This window comes from Molothrus aeneus, chromosome 5 (genome assembly GCF_037042795.1).
Source record: "Molothrus aeneus isolate 106 chromosome 5, BPBGC_Maene_1.0, whole genome shotgun sequence".
NCBI classification, from domain to species: domain Eukaryota; kingdom Metazoa; phylum Chordata; class Aves; order Passeriformes; family Icteridae; genus Molothrus; species Molothrus aeneus.
Window position 1 is genome coordinate 32,749,875 of NC_089650.1, and position 24,068 is coordinate 32,773,942.

Sequence of the window (24,068 nt, forward strand, 5' to 3'; positions counted from 1 at the left end):
GAATTATGCCTCCCCTCCTCCCACCTGCCAGTACCTGTCATTTTCTAGCCATGCTCTTTGAACAGTAGTGTGCTTGATTCCCCAAAAGCCATCTCAGCCCCACCTGTTGCCTGGTCTCACACTAGTGCCTGGTCCTGTCTCCATCCTTGAACAGCTGTCTCCTGCAAGCTCCATCTTTCCATTTACTTTTCTCTGTTGCAGTCTTGGAATGTCTTGATGCCAAGTTTTTGCCAAGGTTGTCCAACCAGCCGGGAGTAAGAGTAGACACAGACCTTGACTCTGCTGTCCTCAAGGTCCTGCTTTTATTATTAGACTTTGCTCACTCTTTGGCTACCATGTTTGAAACCCAATGTTTAAAACTGAAATGTTAGCTCCACCTCAGCCTTCCTCTTACACAAACCAGGTGGAAATCTGCTGATCAGAACTCCCATGTACTTATTCCAGGCTAGGATTTCAGCTGGCTGTCTCTTTGAAACAACATCTTTCAGTACTGGATCCTTGCCACACACTTCCGGGGAGGTCAGTCCTTGGGAAAGGTCACTGGCAGCTTCCAACCCACCTATTTTATTGTTTCTTGTGTTTCTGAACTCCTGTACTGACAATGCACTGGAGTGCAAAGATAACTTTTGGTCTTCAACCAGTACACTGCCGTGAAACCTCAAGCCAAAGTGTATCACTGGATTTTCATGAGGATGCCATACACAGAATCCCACCTCAGAGTAATGCAAGTTTAAATATTAAAGAATGCAGCATTTCTTTGAAGATGTCAGTCACAGTCTGCCACTGTAAAAACACAGGAACAGACTGCCAGCAGTGGGACAAGACAGATGCCCACTGTGCCTGGCAGTGCTTGTGCAGACTGTGCAGCACAGAGCCCACCTCCGCTGCCCTGAGCTCTCACTCCAGCCGTGCCGAGGGAGGTGTGCTGTGTGCCAGGGCAAGCAGTGGGATTTTGCCACATTCCACTTAGCTCTGTAGCTGAGACGGTTTAGAAAGATCTGGGTCAGGTTCAAAGGAAAAACACTTTAGCAGTCAAAGCACTCTTTTTTTTTCAGGATGCATTTGCGAAAACAAGGCACAATATACAGCCAGGAGAATCTCTCACCCTGTCCTCAGCAGAGCTCACAGACCCTGGAAAAAGCAGAGCTCCTTGTCCTGCTAGGACGCTGTGGTTCTGACCCATGGAGTGCTACAAAAGAGCCCAGAGAGAGCAGAAGAAAGGAATACAGAGACCAAGTGCTTTCTTTTGTATTATACAATACCTTACTGGGTCGCTCTGTGCGTGTCACTGTAGCTTTCTGAGATTTTTTCCTGTTGGTAAAAATGAAGCTGGTGTTACAAATTTCCTCACCAGATCTTTCCACTGGTCAGCCATGCATCTGCATTAGCACAGTTTTGTCATCTTTAATGTTACATTTGCATACCTGGATCCTATGGCCCCTATTTACTTCTGGCTTGACCTCCTTGGTCCTATTCCCTTTGTATCCAGGATAATCACGAGCATCTGCTACCCACAGTCAGCAGCTTTTGCAGATTATGCAGCTTCTGAGAGAGTGTTGGCCTATTTTATTTTGTCAATATGAAGACAGAGGCTGTGTTTACCACCTGAGCTGCTGCAGTGCCCTCTGAGAGGTATTCAGGCAAATGTGTGTCTCATGTTTTTGTACTCTGCTGGGTACAGAAATAGAGAGGGAAGAAAATTCTGTGAAGAAAGGACAAAAACTTAGTTTGCCTGCTATGGAAGGTCTGTACCTTAACATTATCTTGATTCAAAGAAATAAATAATCAGCTTGGGGTGTTTTGTAGGATGACACTGCATTCGAACTGGGTACTTCAAAATAGCCCAGGAAAAAAGGGGGTCTAGACAAAGCTGCACAATGCTGGTGGTCTGGAGGGTAACAAACAAGTGAGGACATATGGATTCAAATCCCAATTTTGCAGGCTAAGTCCAGCCCTTGGAAAAAAAAAGACAAGAGACCTTAGAGACGGCTGTGACACCTGGCTCAGTCAAAAACAAAACACCTATTTATTCAGGACAAATTATCTTATTTTTCTTTTTTTTTTTTTTCCCTGGGGGAAATACAAGGCAACTCTGTTGGTAACACTGGAGTTATCTGCAGATTCACTAGCATGCATGGGCTCAGTAGCTTCCCCTGGTACCAAGCTGAGGGCTGTGGTCATGAAGAGAGCAATCAAGAGTGTGGAAAGGTAAGAGTTCACCTGGCAGAAAGTGGTAACAGCAGGGAAAAGGAGATTTTCAGAATTCAGGTCGATGGGTAACTGGTTCCACATATATTTCATAAAAAGGCTTTTAGATCCTAAATTGTACTCATTTCTGAGTAGCCCAGATCATCACACTTTGCCTTTCATATTTGCTTGCTTGCCAGGTTATGTGACTTGTTAAAAAGACCTTGCCTCTAAGGCTTTCTGTGCCCACTCTGCTGCTGCTCAAAATGGCAATATTCTCACCTGTTCCTGAAATGTCAAGATGCATTTTTTTCTCCTGTGGGATAGAAGTAATTTCTGAAAACCAGACATTTAAATACTCTGCTAAAGTGAATGCCAAATCTTCTATCCCTATTTTATTTTCATTTTCATTTTCCATATTGTTTTTTTGTATGTAGCATCCATAGGCACAGTCCCAAGATAGTAAAAGGAGATAGCAGTAGTTAAAGACAGTATTATGACAGTATTGTCACCCTTACTTAATGGCAATTTACATTTCATTTTCATGGAAATTCATTAGTAATGATCTTTTAGATTGTCTTCTGAAGGGTTGTCCCAAACAATTTATGTTCTGGTGTTTTGACCAGACAGCTTTTGAGTTCCCTCCAGCTTTTAAAAGTTGGATTAAACAGCTAGGTAAAACAAATAAGGAGGTAATTTGTATCACCTCAATTTAGCTAACTACAAAGCTGTCCCAGCAAAAAAAGACACACCCTGCCCAAGCCCTGCAATCTAATTCTTCAGTGAAACAGTTTAGAATATTGGACAAAATTTCACTAAAAAAAGCCTTCACAGAATACCTGAAAATAATTTGATGAACTGCTGAACCACAGTGTTTGTCATCTTATCGGTCTTGAATTTGTTTGCACTCACTAGCATAGATTTATATCAGAAATTTGCCATTGGAACAAGTGTCTGAGACAGATTACATGGGTTACACTGGTGACATGTGTCAGCTGGGTCATTGTGTTTCACATCATAAACTGCAGATGTTCAACTGAGCAAGACACAGCTTCTCATGCAGCAAGGATTACAGCAAATGACAACAGACATTCCATATATAGTATGCTAGCTTTAAAAGAAACAATAAAATTTGGACTATTACTTAGAAATGAAATGGCTTTTCCTTTGTAGAAATGTTGTAACAATGTGGTAGATTGACCTTGGCTGGCAGCCATGTGCCCTCCAAGGCTGCTCTACCCCTCCTCTCCCCAGCTGGACAGAATACAATCAAAGACTCCTGGCTAGAGATAAGGACAGGGAGAGAGAGACCCCTCACCTGTTACTGTCACAGGCAGAACAGACTTGACTTGGGGAAATTGATTGAATGTAGTGCCAGTCAGATCAGAGTAGGACAATGAGAATTAAAATCAAATCATACATCACCTTTCCTCCCTTCTTTCCAGGCTTAACTTCCCTCCTGATTCCTTCTCCCCTTCAGCAGTGCAGGGAGATGGGGAATGGGGGTTTTGGTCAGTTCACACCAAGACCCTGCCAATATAAACCAATACAAACAGTGCCAAATAATCCAGTGAGATCTGCACATGCTGATGTCCCTGTGCCCCTCAGTGTGCTCCTCTCCTCAAACTGCAGATGGAGCATTTCATTTTGTTCATTCTCACCTACCAATGCCCCAGACTCAATTGTTGTGCACATGCAGAATAAGAAACAACACCATTGGTTTTGACAGTTTTGTCCCTCTGACACCTTTTGTCCTTTTGTCCACCATTTTCAGAGCTGCTCATCAGGTGTCCCCCCTGCAGGCCCCAGGGAAGAGCAGAGGGGTGCAGTGAACTCCAGCTGACCAAGGGTGCAGGATGCAATTTCACCACTGCAACAGGGAACTTGGCATAGATTCATTTGCTCTGCTGAGAAGTATCCTCTATATATAATGCCAAGACATGGCAAAAATGAATGGCTCTGAATGCCCTCTGACTTTGGAAGCCCCTTGTCACATCTCAGGTAGCCTCATTCAGTCTCTGGGTGGAGTTTCAGGATGGATTATTAGTTTCTTTCCCTCCTCCCCAGTATGCCACTTTGGGACTGCTAGTCAGAGATTTTGCAAGAGGACCTTTAATTTGAGATGCACTACAGAAATGCCAGATTACTTAGCAACTCCCCAATGGAAGACAGTCCTCTTCCTCACACCTGCAGGAATAGTTTCAAGCCCAGTAACTTGCTGGAGCTGTCAGCTGTTGTGGTTTACCCCAGCCAGCAGCCAAGCCCCACTCAACTGCTCATTCTCCCCCACCAGCGGAACTGAGGAGAGAACCAGAAGGGCAAAAACTGGAGAACTTGTGGGTTGAGACGAAGAAAGTTTAATAGAGAAAGCAAAAGCCACACACAGAAGCAAAGCACAAGGAATTAATTCACTGCTTCCCATGGGCAGGCAGGTGTTCAGCCATCTCCAGGAGAGCCCCATCAGGTATAAGAGTGACTTGGGAAGACAAAAGCCACGCCTCCAAATGTCCCTCCCTTCCTCCTTCCTCCCATTTTATGTAACTGAGCATGATGTCAGGTGGTCTGGGGTATCCCTTGCTCAGCTGGGGTCACCTGTCCTGGCTGTGTCTCCTCCCAATCTCCTACTCATCCTCAGTCTCCTCACCAGCATGGCAGTATGAAAGCAGAAAGAAATGGCCTTGGCTTCCAGCACTGTCAGTCTGGCACCTTTCTGAGCTCCAAATTCTCCTGAAAATGTAAATGGAGATGGTGAGGATGAGAGGTAAATGCAAAAGTGGTGTCATTTTTTTTGCATCAAGATTATAAAATTAAATCAATTTTCATAAGAACTTCCATTCTTTTGAAGATTAATTTCAACTATGAGAGACAAGTACGTTGCTGCTAATGTAATTTTTTTTTAATTAGGAAAGAAAATAAACTAGCAAAGAAATTCTAGGATAACATAAACCCATTTAATTAAACTATAGCATTCCATATTAAGTTTGTTGTGTTTTTTTTTTTTCCTTGTGCTTGGGATGCTTCCAGCCAAAGATCTGGCAATTTATAAATAAACAGATCAAGGTATTGCGAACATCTTTTTCCTTTCCAAGAGTGGATACAGAAACAACAACATAAAAGGGAACAAGCACAGAATGATCTCTACAGCTGCTGCAAGGACTGCCTACACAAAGTTGGAATTATGGGATTTTAATGCATCATCTGACCTTCCAGAAAGTGTGAGCTTGTACTTACAATCTCCTTCAGAGAAGAAACTAGGATTGTCTGCATTTGTTCCCTAATGCTTGACATCCTGGAAGTGAAGGTTTAAAATAATTCACATGGAAATCGCATCCAGGCATGGCATTGCATATTTTCACACAGCCCATTTCTACTCTCTTTAACGTGTCTCATCCAAAAATAATGGTGCTAAATGGCACTAAGGAGGAAAAACCTTACCTAGACAAATTGCTTGACTGCTAAAAGTCCACTCTACCTGCACACCATCTCTGCTCATTTAGCATGAACTGAAACCCACACAAGTAAGGGCAAAACACACTTGTCCTTCCTTTCTTCTTCCTATAAGAAATGGGTGAAAAGGGGGTGAGGGTGAAAAGAGCTAAAGGCAAAATTCTTTATTGCTTAGGATTATTTGGTGCTTTTCCAGAGAAGCAAAATTATAACTGAATGGACTCACTTTGCTAAATTTTCTCTTATAGGGAGGGATCATTTCTACGGGACACTTGCAATGTGAATTCCAGCACTGAAGTGCTTACCCATGTGGATATAAAGCTGTAGAAAAAGGAACACAAACGAAACCTGGAAGTTTTTATATTAAGTTTGTACATTAAGTACAACATTATTGTACTTAATGTTCAGGAAACATAGTTGTGACCTGTCAGGCAATGCAGCTTTGTTAAATTACATTCATTTGGAATAAAAGAGATTTGAAAAAACATAAGTGAATAGCAAAAGCAGTGTGCTGTGAGAGTTGAAATGAAGGAGATGCTCAGTCTGACAATATTCTGATTTTAAGGACTAAGTACCCATTTTATTTCAGCTGTTCCATATTTTTTCTTACACAGTTCTACTGCAATTTATTTTTTTTAGATCTTCTAAGCTGCTATGAGCTCAATAGTATTCTTAGAGGGATTCTGACTCCTTTTTCCTTCCCATTAAAAAGTATGCTCCTTTGAAAAGAAGTAGGTAGCATTTTTCCTTCCTACCACCCTTGTTCCTGTCATTGTCTATTTAATTAAAATTTATTTATTTAAGGGATTTAGGAGCTGCTTAAATAAAATTAAATTAAAATGACATTCTAAAAAATATCTAAATTCAAAATTATGACAACTCATCTTCTCCTCCTCCAAAAAATACATAATATAAGATTTTGCCTTGAGCTCAGTCCTTTCACTGTCTCCTGATGTGCCTGGGAGGCAATCCACTCCAGACCAGCCTGCAAACATCTCTGTGGCTTTGGGTTGTGAGATCTTTCAGGGCAGGAACACCCTTTCCCTAAGAACCATGCTACTCTGGAGAGCAAAGGGAGAGTTTTGGCATGTGAGCATCCTCTCCTGAGCATGTCTGCTACTGACTTGGGAATGGAAATTAAACATTCCCAGCATCCAGGAAAATGAACACCTTGAGTGGCTTCCTTCTCTGAGCAGGTAACTCTTTTTTGACAAATTCTCACACTCATTTGATCAGACCTAGTTCTATTTTATTCAAGACAACACCTGCCTCCAGGTCACTGCATAAATATTGACTTTCCACTATTTTTTTAATAGAAAGTGGGAGAAATTTTACCCAACAACCAAACTGATTAACACTTATGCAGACTTCTGTCCCTCTTTAAGAACCTTTTGCAATTTTTATGGGATTTTTGTCCTAACTCCTCACATTTCTGTTAGTATTATTATTGCTAAAGAAAAGGAAACATTAGCAATCATAGCAATTGTAATAATAATAAAAAAGTAATAATTATTAAGAAAAAATATGATGTCTTGCATCTCTCAGTCTATAAAACCAGATTTCAGCCTTCTCTTTTTACCTTCACTCATTTTCTATTCTGGTTTTCCTCTTTCATGAATCTACTATCCCATTTGTTCCCCTTTCAAGCAATTTTTTGCCTCACTCTGCTCTGGCCTTGTAACTCACACACTGGCCATTTACTTGCTGTTCCTGATCTTTGTTTCCCACACTAAATAGAAAAACTCTTTGATTCCTCTGGAGCCTTCTAAAGACCACCACTACTCATCTCACATGCAAAGACAAATAAAAACTTTGATGATAACAAAGCCTGAGTTAATATCTTGTTGGATCTGTTGGCTTCAGCAGACTTTCCCAACTGGATAAATGTGTTGATTTCTATATAACCATTAATCACAGAATTCTTTGTTGCTCAGAACCACTACCCAGCTTAATACACAGAAAGAGCACTGAACCATGCAGGAGTATGGAAAAAGAAAAGGAAAGGCAAAAATCCTATAATTATACTAAAACACTATAAAGCACTTCAATGCACACAGAACTATGTATTGTTCCTAGGTTTACTGGAACAATACTTTTACTTGGTTGGACTTTGGGAAGAAGATATTGAGCCAAATGACACAGCTGTATTTTAAAGTATATTAAAAATAATTTGAATAATTTTAAAGTATTTTAAAAAAGAATAATCTGTTTCTTTCAGAATACAATAGATTTAATTCAATATTTGGTTGAACTGATGGTGTCTGAAGGTTAATCTCTGATGTTTCCTTCTCACACAGCTGTGACTCTTACTGAAAATGTCTAAAGCACTCATGAGAGAAATAAGAAAGGTTTATGCCACTTCCTATTGTTTTCTTAAGGTTTGGGATTATTTTTTTATCTGCAACATTGTGTGAGGCAAAATTGTTCTTGAAGGTGGGTCAGCCTAGAATGCAGTCTGTGCTAGCTGTTCTTCAGCCTCCTCTCATTCACTTGATGAATAGCCAGGAAGAATGAGAGCCTATTTATTGAACTCAGGAAAATTTATTTATCCTCAGGAAAAACCCTCTTCATAAATATCAGCTATGGAAAGGCCGTGTCACACCAGAAACCACATTCCCAACAGAAATCAATGAAATGTGTTTATTTCCAACAAAACCAAATATTTTTTGAGAATTCACCCTTTCCAGTGAACAGCTGTTTCACTGGAAAATTCCTGACCAGCAGCAGCATATGGAAAGACAAGGTCATCGTGACTCGGTGTTGTCATCTCGTCTTCCTCGGAGGATTAATGTGGATCAGTAATAACGGCAGCAGCCGGAGCAATTAATAATTGAAAAGGCGCTAATGAGCGCATTGATGATGTCAGCAGAGTCAGAAATTTCTTACTCACTTCTTACTCATAGTATTTTGGCTCTTTTTGATCCTTTTACACTATGTGCTGAGCAAAGAATGGAGTTTGTCTCCTTATAAGGTCTGACCATCCTTTATCAATGGAATTCTCTTTAATGATACTGTGACTGCAAGTAGATTCCTGGCCATTAAAATCCTGCAATCTGCACTTATCTTTTGAAGTTCCATGTAGTCCATTAATTTAGGGACCTGAGATTATCTTTGTTCTGTGAATTACTTTATCTGCCAAACATGCAGGCCATCAAAGAGGGGTGGTGACTGCACATTCCCTGTACATCTGTCTGTCATCACCTCTCAGGATGAGCAATCCTGGTTAGGCCCTTTACAGTGCTTGCATGGCCTCTAGGAAGATCCACCAGAAACAGAGGAAAATCTTAATCTCTAAATTCATCTGCCATCTTTGATGTAAAATCAGCTTGAGCTGTAATCCAGGAAATCCTTGCTAGATGCTCAGGCTGATGCTCTTAATGGTTTTGCTCTGCTGAAAGCTCTGGGCTGGATGGTGTCTCAATGAAATGACTGTGCTGCAGAGGGGAGCTCCTGCCTCTCAGCTTGACTCTGTGGGGAACAGAAAAGACCTGCCCTCAGGGTCACCTCTTGTTGGTTAACTGCAGGATAAGGAATGATAGGGCAAAGGAGAAGCAAAAACAAGTAAGTAGCCTCATTTTCACAGCTGCCTCATCTCTTCCCTTTGCAAAATCATTTCAAAATTACATTCTTCCTACATAAAATGTCTTGGGGGCTTTATCAGAGATAATTTAAATTAGAATTTGCATTGCTTTTTGGTTATTGCAGCTCTACATTTCATTTATGGCACCTGCACAATGCCACCTGTGCTTGACAGGGATTGTTCTGAATGTAACACACAGATCAAATGGAACCTCTAGAGCCCTGAAAAGTGTTCTAAATGTATGCCATAACCATGAAGTTAAGAAAGGGATACGCAGCCTGCAAATCTAAGATTTTCCCCTAAAATTTACACAGTGGCCATTAGCAGCCATGTGCCTACTGGAGGAACTTCTGAAGTGCTCTGGGCTCCTGTGGAAGGGATAGGGAACAGAAAGAGAAGGAGCATCAAGATGCAGTTTGTGGGGCTGCAAGCAGAAATTTCTATTTCCAGGAGGAAGAAACTAATTTGTCAAGACAAGAAACAGTACAGAATAATGTCTCTCTGTTCTCAGGAGCACTGGAACAGAGTAGTAAGTGCTCTGTCATACCCATGAGGGCAAATGCAGCAAAGCAGCATGTGGGAGGGAGCTGGGAAGGACTGTGTGTGGCTGATGGCACGCCATCCAGCTCCAAGTGACCCACTTAATGGCTGCACATTCCCAGCAAACACAACTAATGCAGATGAGGCAGATGGAATGCACACGCTCATACTAAGGAAGAAAAGAACTTCAATTATACTGTTCCAGTGCAATAATCCCATTAAACAAAAGTTGCACACCAACAAGATGAGAAGTCAAAGCAAGGAGCAATTGTAGGTATGGCTGAAAGATGCTGAGCTGTTCAGGCTGGGATCTATGCAGGAGTTCTCTTAAGCACCAAGCAAAGATGTGTAGCTCTCTCCTTTGCTGATGCATGCCCTGCCTGCTGCTAAATCCTGGGGGATTTTTAATCCTTTTCCACTGGCTATGCAGGACTTTCAATACTTTCTTTTTTCCACAGATTTCCTGCAGTGTACAGACTCTTATCCAAACACTTCAACCAGTCTTGACAATATCCATCTAAGTCCAAAGCAACAAGTGAGCATTTCACAGGCTAAAAACCAACTTCATTATTTTTACTGCTGAGTAATTCATGAAGAAGATTAGGCCTGCAATCACCTATCACTGCATCTGCTTCAATTTTTTTCCAGAACACTCTAACAGCAAAAAACCCCAAAAAACCCACAAAAAAACCCAACAAACAACAACCCCAACATCCACAGTGGTAAGTAAACTAGTGAGAGTAAAGAGCATATTTTTACACATAGACAGTGCAAATAGTTAATTAGCTGAAGCAAATGAATTAAAATTCAAGAGGCCACATATTATTATTTCCTTTGAAGCTGTTCTTTCATTTTAGCTATGTCAAAAGTGCCTTCTATTAAGGTATCAAAGTTCAAACAGAAAATAGTTGTTGTTTTAATGGTTTGAAAAACTTGTACATCTTTCATTACAGAACCCTCAGGTCCATGCAGCTGCACTTTGCTGTACCTGCTCTCCCAGCCACCACCTAGGACATGTTGTCAGTTCCTTGGTAGGAGTACAACAAATAGATGTAATGCTAGTGAGACCTCAGATAACAATTATCAGCCACAGTTATTGATGGCAGGAACTGAAGGCTAAAGCTGGAGCCAGGAGCCAGGGGTAGGAACCCCACTGAGCTGCAGAACAGCACCAAGGGGAACCACACAGAGGGAGGCTTGAGCTGCTGCAGGCCACACACCCCAGAATGAAGAGTAACACAGGAGGCTGAGCTCAGAGGGCAGCACAGCAATGCTGCCCATTTTGGCACAGGACAAGGAGCCACTGGGACTGGGATTAGACTGATTGCTTGGCAGCAGGAAGGAGGGCAGCAGGAACAGAATAGCTGGAATACTCAGCATCTAATGAGATCCTGAGAGACTGAAAAGCATTGGGGTGGCTGCTGCCTGTCTCATGGGATTTGAAAGGAAGAGCTGTAGATGGAGATATTTTTGGAGTAAGCAATCAATGTAATGAAGCAGGATTCCTCCAGTTCATTGACTGTCGAAAGCATATATTTGCAAAGCAGAATTTCATCAATTCATATTTTGCCATTTAAAAAAATAGAGCTCTGAGCATGCTAGACATTCATAAATATTTGAAGCACTGCTTGCCTATGAATTTATATCCCCTTTACATATTACTTAATTATTGTATTCCTATTCCTCTAATTCAAGTACTTCCACTTTAATGTTATAAAATGCCAGGTAACATGTAAGGTATTTTAAATACCATGACATTTTAATGAATATATTCATGTCTGAATATCTACTAGGAAACAATATTTTTAAAAATGCTTTACTGATGGACTGCACAATAAAATGTACTAGTTTATAATAGTAAATATTTATATTCGTATTTTATAGTACATCATATATTGATATGTGAAATACCACTACTTGGGTAGCTATGGAAAATTTAAAACCAATATGTTACTCTAAATGTAAAACTGGTTTGGTAGAGAAATCCCAAGAGCTCCAAGGTAAAATTTATTTTGTGAACAAACTAATCTTCCCTAGAAATTTCTGAATTCTAGAATTTACTGAAAACTTGTCACCGTTGTCATAAAATTTAATTGTGTACTGTTGAATTTACATAGAACACCTGATTTTTACAGAACAAATGTAATTATGCTTATCCATTCCTAAATAAAAGGTGGGAATCTTTTTAAAGATTCTTTTTTAAGTCTGTATTTCCAGTGATGGCTAATCCTTATAAATTATTTACGTTGTAATCATATTATTTTTCATTGTGCATTAGCAGTGAATTAATGACTGGATGATCAGCTGTTAAGAAGAAATTAAAGAATTTGGCCTTTGACATGTGGAGAAACTTTTTTTTCAGAATCCCTTAAGGGATTTTGCAGAAAGGCTCTTTTCACCATGTCTTTGGAGTTCTTTGTTATTTTATCTTATCTTTATCTATTTTATTTTATCTACCATTTATTATTCCTTTTGAGCTGAAAAAAAAAAAAGCTATTCCACAGTGATGTTTTTTCAAGAAGTTGTTTACATAACAGATGCACTTTTGGATTAACAAGTCAGCTTTCTGTCTTTTCTCTCTGCATAGCTTCACTGTTGCATCAGTTTGCCTCTTTACTTGTATGGTGTCTTGTTTGGATGAACTCCCCAGGCTTAAAAGCTGCTTCATAACCAGGTATTTCTACCTCAATGCATATTTGTTCACCCAAAGGACAAATACACATAGCAGTTATAGGCTGTCATCCAGACCTTCCAGGAATCTTGACCATCTTTAGTGTCCTGGCATCAGCAACAATACTAAGATATGTTGCTTCCTGGAGCAGCAAACTAATAAGAAAAGGTATCTTGAGGACAAACACCACATCTGCCCCAAAACAACAAAGCTGTGGTAAGGGAAAGGAGAAACACATCATATAATATTTGCACATCTGTCCACACCTGGAATTTTTCAGCCATCATAAAGTAGAATAATTCTGGAGCACCTGAGGAATAGGGACTTAGGGAGCCAGGTGAAATTGGGCAGAGATGTGATGCTTACAGATGCAAACACAAGCCAAACCTACTGACTGTATGTATACTCTCTGCATTTCAGACCCAGACACCACTGTGCAAAACAGAAAGGAAAAACAATACTAATCTTGCAAAATAAATATCCTGGGCAATTTTCATTCCAGGTGTTCTAGGGCACTCCATTTTGGCAATACAAGCTGCTCAGACTGCTTCTAATGTTCAGCTTTCTGTTCTTCACTTTAGGTGTGGAAAATAGTGCTAGAGAATTTATGTGGATTCATTAAATGCACACACTTATATTTGAGATCATCCTTCAGACCTTGTATTGTCAACAGACAAAAAAAGGCACTTCTAGAGCATAAGTCCTCCCACCTTCCAACAATTAAAACAGCCCAGGTGAGTTATACTGTACAAAGGCTTATCTTTCTCCATTATTAATGCAACACAGGAAAGTGGAGATATTGGAGTTGAGAGCACCTGAAGTCAGGTGGAATTAATTCCACCTTATTTTTAAAGGCTTTGGTTACTTCACTCACCAAACTTCCTCTCCTTTGCTCTTCTCTCATACTTTGCAACTTCCCTTTATTTTTCTACCTAGTTTCTACCCTGCATCCTTTTTCAGCTGATGTAGCAATACCACAGAGTTCTTAAGAATCCCAAGTCTGCTCATTGCAGTGGGAGATAGAGAAAGATGAAAAGCAAAAGCATCAAAATAAAGCAACAAAACAGAATGACAAGCAAAAAAGTCAAAGCAGTTTTAGCAGTACCATCAGCTTTTAAATACTAGTATATTTTATAAGAAAACAGCCTAAATTAGGCTACAGATATGATTTGAAATGTATAGAGATTATAAGGCCAAATGATGCAGGAGCAGTCTGCTCTCCTGCAGAACACTAAAATGTTATATTTATAACTGGGACTCTGCGTGGCTTTCTAGAAAGTGACCTAATAAATAACAGAATACAGCCAACTTCCACTTCCCCAAGTATGAATGCTTTCTTTCCCTAGGCAAATCTGTCATGCAAGCCATAGTGAACAATTTTGATTTGCCTTCTTCATGGACATTTTGGAATTAATCAGATGACATGTGAGCTCTGAGTATGTTAGGCATGCTGTGCTACTGTTCTGGTGGTTTTGAACTAAAGGTATTACACTGCATTTTTCATAATGAAAACTTTAGTTGAGAGTGTTTTTCCAGCTTTTCCATCTTACATCCTTGAACATCAAATGTCAACAAGGCTTTTATGTAAATATCATAGAATAACAGAACAGTCATCTAGTCTAAATTCCTGCTCAAAGCAGGAACAGCTAGAGCAGGTTGCTGAGGGCTGTACTCAATTGGGGTTTGAGTATCTCCAAGGATTCAAACTGGTGTCCTGTGCCATTCACTTTCAGAGTGAACAAGTTTTCTCATATGTTTAAATGAGATTTACCATATTTCAATTTGTGTCTGTTGCCTGTTGTCTTTTCACTGGGCACCACTGAGAAGAGTCTGGCTCTGTCTCCTTTATTAACCCCAGGCAGGTGTGCATAAATACTGATAAAATTGCCCTTAGCTTTCCCAAGACTAACAGTCTCAGCTCTCTCAGCCTTTTCTCATAGGACAGATGCTCCAGTCTCCTAATCAGGACAGCTCTTTTCCAGAGCTGGTATGTATATCCCTGTCTTACTGAAGGACAGGACTCAGCACTACAGATACATCTCACCAGGGCAGACCAGAGGGGAAAGAACACCTCCCTAGACCTGACGAAACCCAGGAGGCTGTTGGGTGCCAACTTTCACCCTCTCTTCAGGGACCTGGAACTCCTGAAGGCAAATCTTATCTGTGCAAATTGAGGCAAAGGCAGCATTGTGCATCTTGGCCATTTTTGTGTCATTTGTTTGTCCTATTCAACACAGGGCCCTTCCTGCTGAGACACTTGTAGAAGCCCTTCTGGTAGCCTTTCATGTCCCTTAACAGATTCAAGTCCTGGGAGGCTTTGCCTTTTCTAATGCTATTCTTGCATGCTTAGACAGCATCTCTATATTCCTCACAGGTTACCTATCCCTACTCCCACCTCTTGTAATGCTTCCTTTATGTGACAGTGTTTTTGAGGAGCTCATTGTCCATGAAGACCTCCTACCACCTTTGTTTGGCTTTCTGTAAATCAGGATGGACTGCTCTTAAGCTTTGAGGAAGGAGTTGTTGAAAAATTAGTAAACTCACCTGGACCTCTCTTCTCTATCTTCTATGGGATTCATCTAAGTGGGTCCCTGAGCAGGCCTTTTACCATGAAAAGTGTGAGAGTGTCCCTCATAATGTTGTTATCTTAGCACTTTCTTATTTGGGTGTATATGCTCGAGGTGCCCTTCAGTCCTGCACTGCTGGTTTCAATCAAAAGTGTGCTTTGGCTATTGCAGTAAACAGGATTTAAGCATCTGAGAACCTCATTGGTACAAACTCTTCCAGACACCCTCTGGGACAGAACTGGTTTCAGCCCCTGGCAGACTGTCCTAAGAATCTGTATACAAGATACTGCAGCCATTTACCCAGACTAAAAGATCTTCAGCTGAATATCCTCACCTTTCCTTTCCTTATGACTCCTCTCAGCTCTAGCCCCAAGCCAAAGCTACAGAGGAAGCAGTATGGGAGCAAAGAGAGAAAATGAGCCTTATACAAAAGTTTAAAATATGCACCATTTCTTACAAATTTACTTAATAAAGCTTGTTCATATCCCTAAGTTGACATGCTTCAGGTGGCTTTTGCCATGCAGCTGATCAACCTTTGAATGTCATCTACTTGAAGTGCTGTGTTTTGAACTGTAATTTTGAGGCATCCTTAATTTTTTTGCTGCTTGGAGTAGGTACAATTTTTCCACATGTATTCTCTACTGCTATGTGGTGCCAAGGCACCTGTTTTGCTCATGTTGCTGAAGAAAATAAAGATTTATAAAAATGCATTGAGCAAAGCAAGTAGTGTCTGTATCTGTGCTCATTGAAGGTTCATCATCTTCTGAGAAATCAGGCTACAAGAGGGGAGTAAGGAAGTAGCTCTCCTGTGCCAGGTCATGCTCTAACTAGAGCTGCTGAGAATTTTTATTTTAAAGGTCAAGGTCATAGATTAAATTTGTAAATGTCAATTCATTGAAAATAAATTGCTTGGCAAAAAGGACAAGCAAATCATCTAAGCAAATGTTTCAACTTGATGTGTGTATGGGACAAAAGTGCTAAAATTGCCGGTTATATTTTGATATTTTTAAATAATAAAATGTAAGACTTAGCTTTATTGTGATTTTTAATTGCAAACATTGGAATTAACACTAATGAAGAGATAGTGAAATAGTAAGAATAAAACTAAACGATTGAAGATGATCGGAATGGAATGTTTGTAATTGCTCTATCTGTGATTTTTTTTTAGAGGGGGAAAAAGCAGGGAGAGAATTCTGCCCACAAGACCACAAGAACAGGTTATTGTTTTTTCCCCCTTATTTGGAATGCTATTTTTTTTTTAATATGGCTCCAAACCATTTCCTCCCTCACTGTGAGGCTGAATATGTATCCAGGGGTGCTACTGTGGGCACTTTAATAACAGCAGAGAGTTCTGGCATGGCTAGTATACTCTCTTACTGTGAAAAAAAGCAAACAAAATCAAACCCAACTCCAAACCATTAAACCTGGGAAGGTCAAAGAACCAGAGTAGTTTAAGCGAGCGAGCGAGCTCCTTTTATGTACAAGGTATTGGACACCCTTTAAGCAATATATTACTGACATCCTTATGAGACCAAAGCAGAGCCTTTGACTATAACCATCCATTTCATGGCATTTATCTTAGCAAGTGAAGTGACCAATAATACTAGAAACAAGAACGCCTCTGGACATAGATTTACTGTTAGTGTTAGATACATTAGCCTTAGATTTAGATACATTAGCACCAACCACAGACACTGCAAGAGATACAGCTTCTTTTTCTCTTCTTACTAAACTAATTTATATATATTATAAAAATATTTTTTCTAAGGTAATGATTTAATAATTCATCACTTTTCACATACAGCTTCTTTAAAAAGTCTATTCTACAGTGACATTTCAGTTAGCACTGATTTTTTTCCAATAAAATTATTTCACAGTAAGTACAATATTTAAGAGAACCCAAACGAGCAGTAAGTTCAAATCAAGCCCTCAGAAATAACCCTAAAAACATCAAGTGTGCTGTACTTAAGATTTTAACTTCTGTACTACCTCTAAAGTAATTGTACATACATTTCTTCATTGTTTTCAATACACCTGAATAATTTACTTTTTTTGCTCCAGTTTAGCACTACACACCATATCCCTCTTTGCTCTATCTCTCCTCTAGGTCTGGGTTGTTTTTTTTTTTCTTTCTTTCTGTTAGTTTTCATTTATATGTTCTCTATCTATAAGCAATCCCTCTAATGTAAGGAAAAGTCATAATTTAGTCCCTGGACAGTAAAAAATATTGAAAAATGAAAGATGTTAAAGGTTTATTGTATCAAAAAGTGTATAGTCTTATTTCAGCATTTCACTTTTTTTCAAACCATGTAATTTTCCTTTGTCTTTTATTACAGTATGCCAAAGGTTACACACACTGTATTTCTTTAGTTTGCTCCTACCCCTGTGTTCCCTGAGGGAAAATTTGCACTCATTTCACAAAAGCAGAAGTAAGTACAAACCAGAAACCTGTGAGAGCTGTTCATTCAGCTCTATGGGGGGATTTGCATGATTTGCCATGTGTTAGCTCAGCAGAACTTTCTATGCTGCCTGTGGCACTGTTTCTAAACTATGACTTGCTTTCTGGGATGATGTGTTTTCCTTTATAAAACAAGTAGCTCCTCAAACAAGTAGCTTAGTTTTTCCGTATAGTTTACGGAAAAATAACCAGCTCTGTGGTGTGTCATTCATTGTCTAGCCATGTAATTTGGAATAATCATCCAGTGAGAGTTGAAAGAATTGCTTTTAGCCACAAGAAAGCAATCTCATCTCGTTAATGGAATACTGTGGATTTTCTGTTTTCACTGTGTACTGATAAACCTAGTAGTTCCACACAGGGTTTCAGTGCTGTTTGAGATCGTACCGAGGAAAAGGCATCTCTTTGTGACACTTGGAGTTTTTGCTCTGTAAATAGTTCAGTGAGTGTTCTCATTTCCAGAGACTGATGATAACTTCATTGGTGATTGTAGCTCAGCCAGCTAACACAAGCACACCAGGAGCACTCATATCATCCATTGCTGTAACTCAGTGCCCACATCTGCCAACAGATTTCAGGAGAGGGTAACCTTGGACAATTGGTCCTTTGGAAAACACTCAGGGCAAGCTGTTCTGGAATCTGCCATGATCAGAAGAGAATGCCTAGTTGTCGTTTTTCATACATTGCAGGTTTGCAGTGCTGAGCAGGACATGAATCCTGTAAAACTGAGCCTTTGTTAGGTGCCAAGCCTGTGCCTACTAGTCTGAAGGGGTGTCTAGTGTTCAGGTAATCACATCCAGGTTTGTACTGAGGACCTTCTGCATTTTTCAAGTAGTACAAAAGAGAATGAAAGCAGCTTTAATGGTCAGTGAATCACCTGCCACAGTGGAGTTCCTGATTTGAAGTAAGCATACCAAGCTTCATGACCAACACATTTTTCTAAGCTAAGGCAGTGCTGCTTTAGCTTGGCTGTAGCCTGAATGCAGCACAAGCACGCTGAATGCTGTGCTTAGCAGGACTGAGCCTGGATCTCAGTGCCAAACCCATCTGTTGCAACAGGCTGTTACAGAAATACTGGTTTAGCCTCTGCAACAGAATCAGTGCTTGACCTTCTTTAGGGCCCTCCATGTACCAGCCCAGAGCTGTGCTCTGTCTCTGGGTGCCCTCCAGGCTCCTGGAGACAGCCTCTGCTGGAGCCCCCCTCCACAGGCAATGACTGAGTCAGTGATGCAAGCTCTGGGGGGCAGGATGCAGAAGGGAGAATTCCTGATAAGTGCTAAGCACTGAGGCAGAGGTCAGATTCCCTGCTATTGTGTGGCTCCATGTGTTAAACACTCAACTAGCACGTGAGGGGCCTGATTCAAACTCTTCTGCTGATTTGGAGCAGCAATTTGACCTCAAGTCACCATCCCCAGAAGACACATCTCAGCTTCTATGCCATAGGGCAGTTCTCCTAGTGTCTCTGTCAAGGCTCTTTGCCTCAGCCGGGAGAAAACATTGTGTCTCTGTGCACTCAGTGACCACACCTGAATGTATCTTACACACATGTTCTGAGTCTTTTAAAAAAGCTTCAAGATGTAATATTAAAAAAAAAAAAAACCAAAAACACATTTACAAGGAAAATATATCTATGTCAATATCTAAGGTATTCTCTGGTGATTTTATTCCCATTATGCAAAAAATGGCATTAGTTTGATGTTCTGTGCAATTCCAAGGCAGTACTTCAACTATCCAGACAGACTGAAACTACAAGTTACAGAGCATACTCATTCAAAACACACAAAAAGCAAAGAAAAATATATCAGCCATTAAAAACTCAAGTTTTACTAACGTTTCTTTATGTAATTTTTATGACTGTACAAATGTTAGGATGAGTTGAACCATTTGACAGCAAAACAATGGAAACTATAAAGCTTGAATGTGCATACAATTCAGGTAAGAAGTAAGTTTGCTTTCTTCTCTTTCCACACATCTGTGATGGCAGGTGCCATGTGGAAGCAAGAGCTGTATCCTTATATCCTGTCATTTGTCCCTTTCTAGCTGTTCACAGAAACCACTTCTTACTGAAAAATGTTTCCATACCTGTTGTTCTTCAAAAACTGCTAAAAAGCCCTTGGTTAAGGACTTTGGTTTTATTTTGTCTTATGAGAAGGGGCTGACTTACTTGACTAATTCAAACCCCCAAAAGACATTTCTGAATTCTGGTTGAAAAGCATTTCCCTCCAACCGAGAGGTACGTTTCCAGCTTAGACATGCTTAGACTAGTGCCCAGCCTTTAACTGTGGCTGTTGACTACCTTACGCTCTCTACTCCACACTGCTGGCTTCTGCATGCCTCATTGCTTCTGTGCCCCTTCACAGGGGTCACTGGGTGTCACCTCAGGGTTCGGCATGTCACCAGGTGGCAGATCTCAGAAAGACAAGCAAGGCGAGCCACTGCCTTGTGACTCACTTATTTACAGTTGATTGCCACTTTAGCTGATTGAATAAAGGGAACGCCTGCAATGGCACATAATTGTTGTTGCAATAATAGCAATCGACTGCTCATTTTTACCACATGCCTGCTGTACTTCTCTGCCCTCTTCATATTCCCAAGCACCAAACACCTCGGATAAATAAGACACTAGTATCCAGTACAATTTTAAAAGGGCTGCAAGTGGGGGTTCAGGTATTTTAATTTTAGAATCATGTGGCATCCCCATCTCTGTTTCTCCCTAATTCCTGTCACTCAGACTATGCTGTGCTGTCCTGGATCCTTCTTTTTCTTCCTCACAGCTTTGTGGTTTCAAACTATTTAAAATGGAATGATATAAAGAAGCCCACCTTCAAAAATTCAGTGTGCTGGGGAGTAGGAAGGCATCCTTAAGTTCTCTCCATAAACTTCTGTCTTGCAGATGGGATTTATTTGCCACAAAGACATCTGCTTTTGGGGGCTGAGATTTTACTGCCAAACACTGGAACAAAGCTGGTGTGGGACCATACGGAATAGAATCCTTTATAGTTTCCTTGTTCTTAATATAGAATGTATTGCAGATACTTGGCAGATCCACCACTTTTTCTTTTGCTTTCTGTTGTCATTTTTATTATTTAAATAGATACATTCAGGCCGCAGATTGCTTAGACAAGTAGATGGAAGAATTTGGTAAATTCCAAAGAACACACATTAGGTATTTGGCAGTATATGCTCAGCAAACAGCTCTAATGCCATCACACCATGTGTCTGGCCATCCCACCTGATTGTATTTGGAATCACTGGCTCCTTCCAGCCAAGGGGAGCTGGAAGTCTCAAAGACAGTTACATTTGTGTACGTTTAATGTAGATCACAGATGTCTTCTCCAAGTGTGCTCCATGTTATTACTCAAGACCATGAGCATGGGAGTCAAACTCTAGAAAGGAATCCGTTTTAGGAACGGCTTTGTTTGGAGCTCAAAGTCAGGCATGACAGGCACTTGCAGGAAACCAAGTCTCTGGCAGGCGAGTAGGGCAAAGCAAAATGGGAGGGTTGGAGCTGTTGCTGCCTTTGGCCGTTCACCCCAGCCGAGGCAGAAATGGTCGAAACTGCTGAACCACCGCGGTGCCCAGCTTGGTTTTTCAAGGTAAACTAGTACTGACTGTGGTTTTGTGGTACCTGCGGCCTGTGTGAATACAGTTTACCTACCCGACTAACTTCTATTTATGCTCAGGTGCCTTCAGAAACCCCGAGTACAGGCTTAAGGCAGCACCGAAGCACTGGGGGTGGCATCGCACCCTGACTGGCGGTCGGGGGCGGGCCCGCCCTCGCCCCGCTCCTGCCGGGGCAGCCCCTGGCGGCTTGGCCGGCGGCGTGGGGCCCGTTCCCCCGGGCGGGCGGTACGTGAGCGGGCGCGCGTACGGGGCTGCCAGCGCGGGCGGCTCCGCGCGCGCCGCCGCTCGGGCCCAACCGCCCTCGGCCAACGGCCGGCGCGCGCTCCCGGGGCGGGCGGGCGGCGCGAGGGCGCGCGCACGCGTTGCCATGAGACGCGGGCGGCGGGGGAGGGGGGTTACGTGGTGACGTTAATTCTATATGAGCGCGAGCGGCGGGAGCGCGGGTCCTTTCACCGCCGGCCGCGCGGCGCCTCCGCCTCGCTGCTCCTGAGTCACCGCCGCCCGCCGGCCGCGCAGGTACCGCCGGAGCGCGGCCGCCGCCGCCGCCCCGGGCTGGGGGTCTGGGGGGCACGGGACGGAGGCGGGGGGCGCTGGGCCCCCCACTCTCTCTCGGGGAGGCCGTGGATGCCGGCCCGGCCTAGCGGGGCCCCTGGGCTGGCGGGACGTGGGGGGCGGCGGTGCCCGTGCCACACCGGGTACCGGCCCGCGGGGCGGCCGCGCCGCGGCTCGCCCCCCGGGCCCGCAGCGAGCAGCGCTGCCCGCCGCCTCCCGCGCGTCCCTCCGCTGCGCCCCGCGGAGCGCCCGGGCCGCGCTAGGCCGGGGCCCGTGGCGTGGCCGGCGCTGGGGGGAGGCGGGTCGGCCCCGCAACACGTGGGCGCCCGAGCGGGGCCGCGCCCGGCGCGGCCGGGGACCGGGAGGGCGGCGGGGGCCGGAAAGCGGCGCGGGGAGGAGCGGGTGAGCGTCCGGCCGGGCGCGGGGAGGGCGCGGGAGGGGCTCGGTGCCGGTGCGGCGAGGGGCCCCGCGCGCTGTGTGCGCACATGGCGGAGCGGGAGCGGCGATGGCAGCGCGCCGTGGCCTTGTGCCGCCTCCCGCGCCTTGTTCCCGCTCCGTGCGGAGCCGCGGCGCGGGTGTGCTGTGCTCTGCTGCTGGCAGGGGGACCCAGAGATTCAGCCAGCGGACGGGCAGCTCCCTGCCTCAGGGTACAGTGGTGTCCGGGAGTTCAACATGTCGCTTCTCCGAGCGCCTGTTAGCTGGTATCACCCTAAATAGTGTCCCCAAGGAAGGCTGAGAAACTACCTGGAGGATTTAGTAATTACAACTGGAGCTACTATCTTGTGTTCAGCATTCGTTTAGATGTATAAAACATACTCTGTTCCATATTGAATGTTTAGGGGCCTTACACTGCCAATACTTGTGAGACTTTCAACATTGACTAAAAAACCGACCTCATCTGCTTGCAGAAAAAAACGCAAACCTTTTTTCAAGCAACTGGTATAGTAATAATACAGCAGCACCTTCCACATTTTATCTCCAAGCTCTCTGCAGTTAGGTATGTGTTTGAAGTCCTATTGAGATACACTTTGACTAGTGTATCTCACTCTAGTGAGAATTTCGTGTTTTAACTCATTTGTGGAGGGTAAGAGAAGTGGGCACAGTGTCTGCAAGGTATGACAAATACTCTCCTTTGCTCAGTTCCTCTTGGGATTTTAACATCTGCTGGTAGATGCTACATTAATCAGGCAGGAGATAGTGCCTGATAATTTTAATTACAGTCATGAAATGAAACTTGAGGGAAGAGTTAAGGCCTAAGGCTGTGAACTGCTGAAGGTAGTTTTGACAAACATGTTAGTAGCTTTTCAGCAGCCTTCCTGCTGAGCCCATTTTACAGTGGTACTCTTTAAAGAATGAGAGAATCACTGTACCTTGATTGAAGCAAGCTGAGTGGTTTCCAGTCTCTTGCAAATCCAGAAGTTATATTAATCCTTAGAGGAAGATAGTATTTAAAATATGCATACATGGAAATTTAAGTGATTTGGATGCTTCTGTACCAGACAAAAGTTGAGGCCGCTCAGGCTTTGAGTACCTGAAACATTGATAGAAGTGCTTAGAACAGGCCACTGACACCTGAGCTTGTGTGTGTGTGTTCCACTTAGTCCTGTGAGAGTGATACATCTTAGCAGTGTTACTGCCCTCCACTTTTTCTGTGCTTTGTGACAAGTCTTGGATATCATGTACTCCTGATTTCTGAGGGCAGAATGTGCACAGGTGGTAGATTGGTGTTTTTCAGAGCTCCTGGTCTTTCTCTGACTTTGACAGACTAGGAGGTGAGTGTTGGAAGCACACAGAAGTACCGTGCTGCATCTGTGCTGCCAGCCCAGTGTTCCAGAAGTGCCCAATCTGCTGCAGTGCTGCCTGTTTACATGTACACAGTAATGCTCCCACCATCCCGGTGCATCATCTACCCCCTGCCTCACTCAGAAACTATTCCTGGGAGCAGATGGGGGACTTGTTATAGTGACCTGCTTACTAAACACCCTGGAAAGGGGTGGTGTGGTTTTTTTCTTAGCTTTGAGCATGTGTGCACAAGCGAAACTGAAACCAAGGTGGTGTGGGCATGGTGTTATAAACCTCTGTTACCAGAGTTTTCACAACCCTGAGTGAGACCTGGATTTTCCAGGCTGAGGCCGTGTCCTCTAATACAGAACTCCACATCTATGAGGAAACTTTGGCTTATCCTGTACATTTGATAAAAACCTGTTTATTCACTAGGCTCCTAAAAGTTAAAGCAATGGTAACGTGAAGAGCTTGACCTATCATGGCAGAAATTGTATTCCTTCAGGGAGTAAAATAGCTTGAGGATATTAATTTCAATAGTGAAAAATTTTAGGGGAGGGAAATAAGATAATTATCTTCTATTTTCAGTTTTGATTCAATCCTTTGGTGAAAGCCAGTTTATTCCAGTAGAACATCAGGTATAATGAATATGTCTCTGGTATC

The 24,068-nt window shown here is 42.5% G+C and overlaps 1 protein-coding gene across 2 annotated transcripts in view; it reads left to right on the forward strand.

Moving 5' to 3' along the window:
- The first annotated feature begins 21,475 nt into the window (after positions 1–21,475).
- Positions 21,476–24,068, forward strand: part of NAP1L1 (nucleosome assembly protein 1 like 1) — a 28,738-nt gene continuing 26,145 nt past the window's right edge. Inside the window, exon 1 of one of the 2 annotated variants that reach the window (XM_066549964.1) lies at positions 21,476–21,587. The gene's annotated coding sequence lies outside the window, so the exon portion shown is untranslated. The remainder of the gene's footprint in view (positions 21,588–24,068) is intronic. The other variant, XM_066549963.1, reaches the window with a different exon arrangement.